This window comes from Lissotriton helveticus, chromosome 1_1 (assembly GCF_964261635.1).
Source record: "Lissotriton helveticus chromosome 1_1, aLisHel1.1, whole genome shotgun sequence".
NCBI lineage: Eukaryota > Metazoa > Chordata > Amphibia > Caudata > Salamandridae > Lissotriton > Lissotriton helveticus.
In genome coordinates, this window is record NC_136057.1 from 617672884 (window position 1) to 617687177 (window position 14294).

Here is a 14294-nt window from a genome sequence, read left to right on the forward strand (position 1 = left end):
CAAAGCTCATGAGTCCCACTCCATCCACTTTAAGGAGCAGACACCAACTTTGTACCAGGACTGGGCAGCAATCACACTGTAGAAGCAAAGAGAGTTCCGCCCAGTAACGGCATACCTCTGTTGGGAAACTGTTTCAGTTGAGGTCCCTGATGGAGGCTTGCCAGGTCCTGGAATTAGACTTGCCACAGGAGGAGCACCTACCAGGCACTGCCTCACCACACATCAGGGGAGTGGACCCGGGGGAGGAGCTGGTCTCCCTGACCCAGCGGAGATTACGGAAGGGCAACAAACATTGCTGAAAGCTATCCCTAAGATGTTGGCGAGGGTGGACGATCCATAGGATGGCTGGTCACAGAGCCACATTGTTCACCATTGGTGGGCCAGGGGCTGGGGAGGGTATGGAATTCCTGGTTCACATTCAGAGCCCTCCCTTGTTTCTGCTCTTTTGATACTGAAAGCAGGGGCGTAACACAAGCCCCCGCGGCCTATGCGGTGTGGGGGGCCCCTAGCTCCAAGGGGCCCCCTCGGCATTGAACTCCTGATTGAGCCCGGAGGGGGTCCCCCTAAGTACCGTGCAGGGAGGCCCCCTCACTTTTTGTTACCCCAGTACCTAAAAGACATTCAGACTGATGATATGCGGTCATACTTGTTTTCTCACTGGTTACTTGTTCTATTTTTGGGTGGTGTTGTTGGGAGTTATGACTCACTCGCATGGCAACCACGACATGAGTGGGGTAAAACATACCAGACATCACCTCTGGCTGGCATCAGACAGCTTAGACAGTGTAGCTGGATGCACAGAGCAGGACCTAGTTCCCTAGGCTTTTGTAATGTCCGTCATACCCATTAAAATCCTGACCCCTGATGTATGCGGGCTTAACCACCCGATAAAATGCAGGGCAGGCTTATCCTACCTAGAAAACCTTGGAGCAGATATATGTCTGCTGCAGGAGGCACATCTCCTCACAAAAGACTGCCACCACCTGCGATCATGTGCCCTTCCTCTCCAATTCTTCTCTTTAGCCACCAACAAAACAGCAGATGCGGCCAAACTGGTGGCAAGCGCTTTCCGGGGTAAGGCAGAGCAGAGAGGGTCCGAAATTAAAGGCAGACTTCTCACCTACAACTTTACATTGGGGGACCAAACAGTGATAAGGGGGGAGTTCCTCACAATCTTGGATAATAGGACACGTAAAGAGAAAGGGGACCAACTCACTACTCAGGGAAAAGAGCAGGAGCGCATACATCAACGCACCGGGGCACCAAGAGTCAGGTGACAGCTAACTACCATTCGATCTGAGCTAGCGAGTATCGATTTATACTGGGCAGAATATGCTGCTGTGTGGTTGCATCACTCCTACTACATAAGAGGGGACATGTGTGGCTGTCTCCTCGCTAAAAACTGTGTGCCAAGAAGCCACACCCGGGCAGAGGGCAAGTCACTAGGGACAAAGACATTGCCTCCACTTTCACACAGTTTTGCACAAACCTGTACTCTGGTCAATGCCTTGATTCCGATTCCGCAGATGGCACACTCTATCTTCCGGTCGCCCACATGGCCCAACTCACACCAGATCAAGCAGGATCCTGGGAAAGTGAAATACATATTGAGGAGGTCACATCTGCTATCTGTCATCTGAAACTTGCCAAATCACCAGGTCCGGCTGGGTTCCCAGTGGTTTTTTACAAACTTTTCTGTCAGCCTCTCGACCCCAGGCTTTTTAATTCATTTTCAAACCCGTGGGCGATACCAGCGTTGATGCTCACTGCCTCAGTTGCTGTCATTCCTAAACTATGTGAAGACAGACCACAGTGCAGTTCACACCGGTCTATTTCCCTCCTGAATGTAGATCTTAAAGTATTTACTAGAATTGTAGCTGGTAGGCTCAGCGTGCTTATGCCCATCATTATAGACCCAGATCAGGTGGGCTTTATCCCCCAGAGGCAGACGAGCAATAATGCTAACTGCATCCTGCACATCATAGAGAAAGCCTCTCATGCCCGAATGATCTCATGCTCCTGGTGATGGACTCTGAAAAGGATTTTGACAGAGTACACTGGCCTTTTCTGGAGCAGGTCCTCATCCACTTCAGACTGGGTGAGAGGTTCTTGCCTACGGCGACAGTTCGGGTCAACGACCACACCTCTGCCCATTTCCTAAACAGCAGCTGCACGCGGAAGGGATGTCCGCTGTCGCCCCTGCTATTTGCCCTTTACATGGAGCCTTTAGCTCAGAGAATCCAGGATAACCCTTGGATTACTGCGGGAGCATTCGGGGGGAGCAGCATACTAAAAACCTCTAAGCAGACGATGTGCTGATAGTGTTAGAGAAGCCGTTTACATCTCCTCTGGCTTTCCAAGCAGAACTGGAGACTTTTGGCCACGCCTCCAGTTTCCGGGTAAACGTGAAAAAGTCACAGGCACTGAACCTCTCCTTACCTTTGCCATAGGTGAGACAATTGGCGGCACAGTTCCCTTTTAAATGGGCACCGGAGGCGATCCTCTGTCTTGGGATTAAGATAGCATTAAGTATCCCGTCTACCGCCCTACTCAACTACCAAGCATTACACAAGCAGATCAGAGCTGATCTAACTCGCTGGAAACGCCACCAACTCTCTTGGCTGGGAAGAATTGCAGCTGTCAAAATGATGGTGCTGCCAAAGATATTATACCTCTTCCAAACACTTCTGGTTGCCCCGGGCAAAAGTGCATGCTTCCAAAACTATAATCAGATTTACTCTATTATATCTGGATGGGGAGAAAACTCAACATAAAGAAGGAATTGAGTTGCCCCACCACCCCCAGATCCCCTGCAAGACGGAGGCCTGGGTGTTCCAGACCTACAGTTATATTACCAGGCAGCCCAAATGAGCTATTTGGTAGAGTTGAACCGATTCTGAGAAGCATTGGCTGTTCCAGGACAGGGCGGTGGTGGGCACATCAATATGGAAGGTTCACTAATTATGGAAGAAACACCAGCCACGGAATTTATATTGTCGCACCCACATAACAAACCGGATACACAGAGATCCCTCACTCCCTATGACCGATGACTTATCCTCTGATAGACGACTCATATTTGACCTGTACACGTTTCTGCTGCAATGTCAACATCGATGGGAGCAGGACATAGAGAGGCAACTCAACGATAAGCAATGGGGGAGATTTATTATAGGGTCAGACACACAGCATGCAATACAGCACTAACCAAGATGTTTGCCAAGGTGACCACTTATTGGTAGTACACCCTGGTCCGCTTACACCAGGCAAATCCAGCTTGTCCAGCTGGTGACAAGCAGTGTTGGAGGGGCTACGGGACCCTGGGAACTCTAGTGCACCTGCTCTGGGGTTGCCCGCAACTGTTCCGATACTGGACACGGATTTTACCTATAGATACAAATTTCTAGGTTCCCCACATACATCTTACTGGGTTTGCCCAACCCCCTCACATACTGACTCAAATCAAAATGAGGGAAACAGATAGGTTTAGCCCTAGGAGCAGCCATTCAGAACATACTTACCCTCTGGGGGACACAGAGAATACCCACACAGCGGGGGTGGATACATCGGTTGTGGTACATCTTTGTGCATGGAAAAGATCTCATTGACACTCGCTAATCAAGGGGCCTCATTGGAGAAATATGGTGCCCTTACCTGCATATGGTGCCCTTACCTGGCCCGCTTTCCCAGGACTTCAGAGAATTGACATGTCCCAAATACCTACGCATTCTGCGCTTTTCGGAGATAGAACAGAAACCTGCTTAGTCTGCCTCCTCATTGAGAATGTTAGTTTTATTTGCATGTTTGTATGGCGCTGGGAATCGACTCCCGAAGGAGTATCTCCGCGCCTTAGGCAGCATCTGAAGACAGCAAACTAGTCCTGATTTATTGAGTAAGCACTAAGGCCAGCTAAAAATTAAATAGGAAGGTTTTAAGTTTTTTACTAAAAGGGAAATGTTCCCTGCATATTCTAATATCCTTTGGGAGTTGGTTCCACAACTTGGGGCCAGCTACTGATAAAGCCCTTCCACCCTTTCTTGCCTTAAAGGCCCTGGGAACACATAACAATTCCTGATCTCCTGATCTTAGAGATCTAGATGGAACATAAGGGGTGAATTTATCCGTAAGGTAACTAGGACCTTTTCCAGTGAGGCATTTGTGGATGATACAACAGATCTTAAACATCACCCTCTGCTTCACTGGAAGCCAATGGAGTTTGGTCAGCAACGGTTTTGAGGGAGTACGAGGCGGGGCATTTAAAACCAATCGCGCAGCAGTATTTTGCACCACCTGCAATCTGGCAAAAATCCCCTCGTTGGCAGCTAGCATCAACCCATTGCAGTAATCCAGCCTGCTTAGCACCAGTGACTGGACCAACGTTCTCCTGGTTGTATCCGGCAACAGAGGGAATACTCTCCTGAGAAGCCCAATGACATGAAAACATGAGCTTACCACTTGATTTGTTTGTTGTGTTAGGGCAAGCTCATGATCCAATTTCACTCCAAGGTCTTTTACCACCATTTTGGGCTCAGGGACGGGGCCAAGATCTTGAGGCCACCAGTCCGGAGTCCACAGGCGTTTGGCTTCTCCGAAGAGCATAACCTCGGTCTTGGAGACGTTGCACTGAAGGAAGTTAGCTGCCATCCAGCATGCCACCTCCTTCATCCCCTGGGCAAAGGAGTCACGCACTTCAGGAGTCATAGTTTTAAAAGGGAAGAGGAGTTGGGTATCATCCGCGTATGATACTGGAATGAACCCATGGGATCTCATGATGTTAGCTAGGGGTGCCACGTAGATGTTAAATAACGTCGGGCTCAAACAAGAGCCCTGTGGCACCCCCTTCGAGATCGCCACCACCTCAGATTGGTATGGTCCCAGAATGACTCTTTGGGTGCGTTTGATGAAGAAACTCCTTAGCCAGGCCAGAGCCTTGCCTTCCAGACCGATGTCAACTAGTCTGGAGGTCATGATGTCGTGTGACAAAGTGTCAAACGCCGCTGACAAATCTAAGAGTACAAGGACAACGGAATAGCCCTTGTCCTGTAACATCTGAAGATTGTCAGCGACGGACAGCAAGGCGGTCTCAGTACTGTGCCTGGGCCTAAAGCCCGACTGAGAGGGATCAAGCCCACCTGCATGTTCAATGAACTTTGACAAATGCTGATTTACGTATCTCTCAGCGAGCTTCCCCATAAAAGGGAGAAGAGAGATCGGTCTCAGGTTTGTCAAATCGGACCAGGGGATCGAGTTGTTTTTCCGCAAGGGTCTCACAAGGGCCTGTTTCCAATCTAAAGGGACTTCCCCTGAGCACAGGGACAGATTGACTACATGTCGCATTCCAGCCCCCAAATCATCCAACAGAAGTGGCATAATACGTGCCGGGATGATGTCTGTGGGGCACCCACTTTTTGTTCGAGCGACAAGAACAGTCAGCTCTTCCATAGAGATGGGGGGGAAAGCGGCAAGCTTCTTAGCCTCATTACATGCAGTTATAGTATAAGGCTGGACTTGATGGTCAATTTTTACTGGATTATTAGGGATGGAATTAGATGTTAGTATCTTAGTGTAGATAGCTTCAATTTTCCTAACAAAGAACTGTGAGATATTATCACAGAGCTCTTGAGATTCGACCCCATCAGTATCACAGGCAGTGGGCTTAGTAAATGTCTGTAAAATTTGATACAGAGGGGCAGATTTACGTTAACTGGCGCATCCCCAGGGATGCGCCAGTTAATGTGCGCCACAGTGTGCCACAGCTCCGCCATCCATGGTGCGCCACATTTACAATGCGGCGCACCATGGTGCAAGGCAGTGAAGATGCGTAACGCATCTTTCGGCGAACGGGCGGCGCATTGCTGGAGTCATGTCGCAAGTGCAACATGACTCCTGCAATGCACAGGGGCCACCCCTACATTGCATGGTGCATCACCCTTACGCCTGCTTCAAGCAGGCGTAAGGAATTGACGTAGAAAGTGACTCAGTGAAACCTTGTAGATTTCACGGAGTCACTTTCCAGGGGCGTTCCTGTGACGGAACGCCCACCCCTGCACCGTAACGCCTACATGAAACCTGACGCAGGTTTCATGTGGCGCAGGGCCTTACACCGTGACGCATCTCCAAAGATGCGTCACGTTGTAAATGCCTCGTAGGGATGCGCCACGTTTACGCTGCCTTGCGTGACGCAACAGCGGCGTAAGCGTGGCGCAAGGGCCTCATAAATCTGCCCCAGAGTTTTTACGTTAGTACCAGCCTCTGTCAATTGAACTGCTATGTGTTGTTTCCTAGCAGCTCGGATTGCTTTGTGGTAGCATTTAAACGACCTCCTAAAGCTTTCCTTATCCTCTGCCAGATGTGTGACTCTCCATTTTTTCTCTAACTTTCTCATATTTATTTTTAATTGTCTGAGATCCCCCGTGAACCAGACTTCTTGTTTTGGGGCAGGTCGGGGTTTATAGGTTCTAGGCGGGACCACCTGGTTAATAGTAGTTAACGTGGCTTAGTTAAATGCACTCAAAACTGAAGTGACATTATCTCCGCATGTTAGTGATCATCTAAGCTTCACACAAAGAACGAGTGGGGGGAGAGGAATGGGGCGGGATCAGGGTTTTAAGTTTGGCTCTTCTTTCACTTTACATTGCCTGTTTCTGTCTCCCGTCGATGTGGACTTACGCATTCCTGGAATGCGTGGTACCACGAAACCTCGAAATGTATCGCTGTCATTACAGTTGGGCAAGACACTGCTTACTTCGATTAAATAATAATAAAAATATTTAAACCATAAAAGGATACATGGCGCAATGGATGCATAGTAAAGACATCCGTTGTAAATGCATGCCTTGTTTAGTCATGCAACCCTCTATAGGAGCAGGCTGAAGTAAACAAAATGGGTTCACACTTGCGCACGGCGGGTTGCCGCTTTAAGTAATTTTCTGACTATGCAATCTTTATGTTGGGTGGGGTTCTAAATTCAGTACTGGAAGAGGAAATGGAGAGTGCACAAGCGACTATCAAGATCACATCTCCAATGTTCACATTTTATCAAGAATTATTACTAAACGCTCCAGAGAAGGGGTAGTTATTGATTGCATTTTTGGGGTGTGGTGCCTGTCAAACCACCGACCCGTTCTTTGAACATTTGAAAGTACTTTTATGACATTCTAATGATAGAAAGTGCTATACAAATATTAATAATTTAAATACCATCAGTTATTTTTCACTCGCAATATGGATTGTGTTCTATGCCTGTTGCTTCACTGTAAGATTCGGGTGTCCCTGGCAAGGGCAGAGATGTACATACAGAGGCCTAAAACCATCCAAGTGTGCATCCTCTGCGACACAGGTCATTGTTTTCTGTGTCTTGTTAATCGTGCAAAATGTTATTCAAAGTGATGTATATTCTTTCTCCATTTAATTGGCCTTTGCAATTAACAACGGATCATTTTCTTGAGATCGAAGTAACAAAATAATGAATAGGTAATATCAGCAGTATCTTTCACTCAATGATAAGGTACTTATTGTATGCAGTTTGGAAAGCAGAGAAGTTAAAACAAGTGAAATATTAGAGAGTACCATTAATAAAATATTTACCTACACTTCCAAAGCAGATTGCTGCAGTGGGCTTTCCCACCCTTCCTTATTTTTTTCTCATTTAAAAAGCATGATATTTTACAAACAAAACTACTCTGAAGCAAAATGTTGAAGGCCAATGGCAAAAATCAAATGTAGCTGTTGTGAGTGTTAGCTTTCGTGCAATTTCAATATTATACGCATTACAATGAACTAAGCGAACTGAAAAGCCGCTCGTGCAGGCCGCATCGCGCACCCCAGAGATCATTAAAATTCCCAGTGGTTTCCTCACTCTTTCCAAGAAATGCCAGTGTCATAAAAAGCCCCAGTGCTCGCAAGCTGTCACACGGGTTATTCATAGAGCTCAGCCTCGGTAATACCACATATTAAGTGTTTGAGGTCGAAGACCGTTCTCAGCTCTGACATGCTAATGAGCATGTGATGTACTTTCCAGCTCCTGTTTCCTGCGGTGCCACCAAATTGTAGCTTGCGAGACGATGTGGCAGATCTGTAGCCATGGGAATGTGCATCCGAGGCTGGTTAAACACCGCTTCCACATGGCGAGGGCTTGCAGATCGCTGAGTCGAGAGATAATGTGTGCGCTGCAGATTCAGTGGCATGTCTAAGCTTCTGAACGCAGTGGGAGACGGCAAAATGATACAATGGTGTGCTTGCTATTGTGTGGCATTTAACTTGCACACAATCAGGCGCACAATATATTGCACACAATCAGACATTAACAAAGCATTACTGAGCTTATTGTCGCAACAATGAATCCAAATGAAGTCCTTTCTCCCTAGATGGGCCGTAAAGACATCCACAATTAGGGTGCAGAACGTCCCATAAAAATATGGACCCAGTGCCACTGGGTTCTTTTGGACAGATTGACAAATTGAATTGGCTTGGAGATGCACGCTGATGCTCCTCAAACTTACAAAACAATATTTTTCGACCATTTCCATTGTTCTAATGAGCATCAATGATACTTACCGCACTGGCACACCCTTCTTGAAGAGCAGGGACCTTCATAACATTGAGCCTCAATGATACACAATCTTAAATAACATTAGCTAAATGTTAACTACTGGTTCCAGGCTTCCGCGTCAAAATCAAAGGCATGCAGTGTAGATGTGCAGCACAGCCTAGATATGTCTTTTAATGTTACATACAACGCATATCTCATGGTTTGTTATAATGACTTCTATTTGCAGGCATTTTGAACACTTAGGGCCTGAATCACAAATGTAAACTTACACTTTTGTGAAAGTTTACAATTGTTTGCTAATCACAAAGGTATTTTAGGAGCAGTCTCTTTACGACTGTAGAGTCTACACACATATAAAGATAGGTCCCATGATTTTAGGTCGATCCTAGCGGCAGCGCGCATACGCTGCTTGCTCCGTGAGACTGCTGTAGTAGAGCATGGGGGAGAAGCCACGCCCAAACTCCGCCCATATTTTTCATTGGCTGGTGCCATTGTCTTTCGTAAATGCTGACTTCAGATTCGTTAATAGGCTTCTTAGTCCCTCCTTAGTACGGCCTCGTCTTCATTTGTACCCTCCCATGATGACTGGCTCTTTCAATTGGGTTGTTACATGAGACCTGTTATTTAGTCTGTAAGCACTATTTAATTTAAGTAAGTAAGTTTCTCTTACTGCAGGCCGGACATGCAAAGCTTCAGCTGAAACCGCTTGTGTTTCTTTAAGCAGCACAGCCGGCCCCGTAACACGAGTGCCTGCTTTCAATAACTTTAACCCAGCCTTTTCTCCTGTCTGTTTCCCCCCTTGCCCCCAAGTAAAATAGATTTAGAAATGATTAGTGAAAGAAATGTGAATTCCAGGTAGCTAATAGGCTGAAGCTGACAGCAGCACATCTGTTACATATCATCTGTACTAAATCCACCTGACGGGTTGTTTTCAAAAGCCTGTTTTGTTAACAACACCACCACCACCAATACCAACACCACCAGTACCATCAAAACCAATACCACCTCCACCAATACCACCACCACCAATTCCACCCCCAGTACCAACACCAATGACAATACCGCCACTACCACCACCAATACCACCACCACCATTAACACCACCAACGCCACGACCATCAACGCCACCAATACCACCACAAATACCAATGCCACCACCAGCAAAACCACCACCAATACCACCACCACCACCTATACCCCCACCAATACCACCACCACCATCAACACCACCAATACCACCAACAAGACCACCACCAATACCAGCACCACCACCAATACCACCACCACCACTAATACCACCAATACTACCATCAATACCACCACCACCAATACCACCAATGCCAACACCTCCAATACCACCACCGTACGTAAACGTAAACGTAGTTGAGCTTATATAGCGCACAGCTACCCGCAGTGGGTTTCCCGGCGCTTGCTTAGCGAACCCTTCCTGGTATTCCCCTGTGAGATAGCAGGGTATCCACAAGGTGAAAGTCAGGCATCCCGCCGCGAGGGGCCGTTGTGGAGATTAAGCAAGCTATTGCCCAGAGTCGCAGAGTGTGAACCCGTGAGTCGAGGAGGCACCGGGGCGAGAATTATCGAGTCCGTGGAATTTTTTAGCCCAAGACCCGCCGAGGATGGGAATTGAACCCTGGTCCAGGACCGATCTCAGCTTCCGTGTCTGCTGCCTCTAACCCCTGAGCCACACTTCACCAATACCACTACCACCACAATGACCAATTCCACCACCAACACCAATACTACCACCACTACTACCACCACCTCCACCATAAATACCACCACCAATACCACCACCAATAGTACCACCACCAATATCATCACCACCAATAGCAACACTACCAATACCAACACCAATACCACCACCACCACCTCGAATACCACCACCAATAACAATACCACCACCACTGCCAATACCACCACCACAACCAATTGCACCACCACCAATACCACCACCAGCAATACCAGCAATAACACCACCAGCAATACCAATACCACCACCACCAATACCACCACCACCAATACTAACACCACCAATGCCACCACCATCAATACCACCTCCAATTCCACCAATACCATTACCACCGCTACCACCAATACTATCACCAGCACCAATACCAAGACCAAGACCAATACCGCCACCACAGCCAATACCACCATCACCAATACCACCACCTCCACCACCACCATTACCGCCACTACCAATACCACCACCAACACCACCACCACCAAGAACACCACCCCGACACCACCACCACCACCAACAACACTACCACCAATACCACCACCAATACTACCACCACCAATACCACCACCAATATCATCACCACCCCGAATACCACAACAAATACCACCCCCACCACCACCACCACCACCCCTAATACCACCACCACCAATGCAATACCAGCACCACCAATACAATACCACCACCACCAATACCACCACCACCAATACCACCACCACCATTACCCCACCCCCACCACCAACATCGCCACCACCAATACCACCACCACCAATACCACCACCACCACTAATACCACTACCAATACCACCACCACCATTACCCCCACCATCAACATCACTACTACCAATACCACCACCACCAATACCACCTCCAACACCACTACCACCACCAATACCACCACCATCAATACCACCACCACCACCAATACCACCAATACCACCACCACCAATATCACCACCATCAATACCACCACCACCAGTACCGATACCAATACCACCACCAATACCACCAATACCACCACCAACATGGCTGCCCGGAGCTTCAGCTCAGTGGAAACCCCACGCACAACATCCCAACGCGGCCCTCCAAGCCCAACTAAATTATCTGTAAGGGTCAAATGCCAAAATCAGACGATCTGGAGCGTCTGCCGCTGGGGACGCTGATACTTCCAGCGGCTGCTCTGCCGTGATATCGGCAATATCCACCCCTGGCGATAACACCTCAAGATGGCGCCTGAGGTGAAACAGAGGTAGTAGTGGGGGGGCCGCGGTGAAACGGACCCACGTTATGAGGTAACAGTGCGGGGGCTGCAACATCAGGAGCAGGCCCCCTGCTGCCCTTTTATCTTCCCCGGCGGGCGCCCGTAGCTTATGCAGCCCGTGATCGCTGGATCTGTAGCCTCCATCCACCTGTGTGGCCCGACCGCAGTGTGTAGACGGGGGCCCGTGGCCACAGCGGACGGGCGGGACAGGTTACACGACCGGGAGAGGATTTTAATTACAGCGCTCACCTCCTACATATGACGAAGCCACTAACACCCCCCTGGGAGAGCCAAGATAGACATCAGCTTTTTGTCAAGCATAAAAGCTGGGTGGAGTCCAGGAGGTGCAAATACTGAAGATGCTCCTCCTTTTGACTGGCTGGCTCCTTTTCCCCTCTTCTTCTTCCTCCGTTGGGTCGGCTCCATTTTGGACTTGGCCCTCGTAACTTTTGTTTTGGACTGGAACTCGAGTGCGCCCTGCCATTTTGGGACCCTTTCCTGTTGTCCCTCTTGGGCTGGGTGCATCTTGCCATGTTGAGATTGTTTCCATGGATGCCCACGACCCGTTTCCACCGTTTTCTTGACTCTTGTCTTTTCCTTTGGTCCCTTGGATTCCATCCTGCTGACCTTCAGACATTTCTCTTGCGCTGGACTGCCTTATCTCTTTCTCCCCCTCAGGTCCCTCTATCTCCTCTCACCAATCTCAGCCTCCAACTCTTCTCCCCCACATACCGCTCTCTACCCATTTTTAATTGAATTGTTTTTTTTCTCTTTTCACTCTGTAAATATGTGATATGTACTTGTCCAAGCCGAATCACTGGAAAAATGGAATCCTGAGAAAATCTACTATTTGTATACATATGTACATAGAGATAACTCTAACCACTAGTATATGTGGTAGACCTTTGTACTCACTACCATTCCTATGTGATTATTAGAGTTTAACCATTTGTATCTCTTCCTTGAGTGACTTTACAACTTGTGCATTTGCAATTTCTTTTCCTGTTTGTATCTTTTATGTAACTCATGTAATCCTAAGTCCTTATGTATTGCAACTGGTTCTTTTGTAAAGCACTCTGACACCTTTGGGTAATGTTTGCGCTATAGAAAAGCGCATTAAATAAATAATAATAAAAAAACACCAATACCACCCCCACCACCAATAACACCAACACCACCAATACCACCACCACCATCAATACCAACACCTCCACCACCACCAATACCACCACTACCAATACCACCACCACCACCAACACCGCCACCACAACCAACAACACCACCACCAACAACAACACCACCACCAATACTACCACCACCAATACCACCACCAATATCACTACCACAACCAATATCACAACCAATACCACCACCACCACTAATACCCCCACTAATACCACCACCAATACCACCACCACCATTACCATCACCACCAACATCACCACCACCAATACCACCACCAACACCACTACCACCACCAATACCACTACCAACACCAATACCACCACCACCACCAATACCACTACCAACACCAATACCACCACCACCACCATTACCACCACCACCAATACAACCACCACCACCAGTACCAATAGCAATACTACCACAAATACCACCACCACCAATACCCCAATACCATCCCCACCACCAATATCACCACAACCACCAATACCACCAATACAACCTGCCGCGTTTGACACGGTCGACCACACCACCTTGATCGACCGTGTTAATAGCATAGGCATTCAGGATGCAGCCAGCGACCTCCTTTCTTCATTTCTCTCCAATCGCACCCAGACAGTCATGCTGGGCAACTTCAGCTCCGCCCAGATGACACTTCCGTGCGGCGTCCCACAGGGCTCATCCCTGAGCCCCACGCTATTTAACATTTACGTAACGGACTTAGCAAGAGTCATCAAGTCTCATGGGATGAGCCTAACATCCTATGCGGACGATACTCAGTTGGTCCTGGCCATAAAAAACAATGGACACAAAGAAGCGGTCAATTTCCAGTTAGCCATGAATGCTATCAGCAACTGGATGGCTATAAACTGTTTAAAACTGAACTCCGAGAAGACGGAAGTTATGATCTTTGGCAAGCTCAGCCCGACCTGGTCCACCTCCTGGTGGCCCACAGAGCTAGGTCTCCCGCCTATACCAGTCACCAAGGTCAGAAACCTAGGTATACTACTTGACGACAAACTCACCTTTGCCGCACATGCAAACACCATTGTTTCATCCTCCTTCTACAAATTGAAATCCATTAAAAAATCCTCCTTACATTCCCTCCAACTCAGGAAAAACTCTGGTCACCGCATTTGTAATGTCCTCTTTGGACTATTGCAACAGACTTTTCATGAATGCCCAGCAACAAGTCATCCGTAAACTACAGTCGGTGCAGAACGGGGCTGCAAGAATGCTTTCAGGTACTCCCAGGTTCAAACCTATAACCCATATCATCAAAAGCTACCATTGGTTAGCCGTTAAAAACCGAATCAAATTCAAGGCTCTTTGTATTGCCTACAAAGCCTCACGCAAGCAAGGACCCCGTTTCCTCCTTAACTCCCTAGCTTTTCATGTTCCCAACCGATCTCTACGATCAACCAACGCCCTCCTGATGTCAGTGCCACGCACTAAAACGGCCTCCTGGGGCGATCGTCGCTTTACGGTTTCCACAGCCAAACTCTGGAACTCCCTCGATTTGGACATCAGGTCCACCCCCA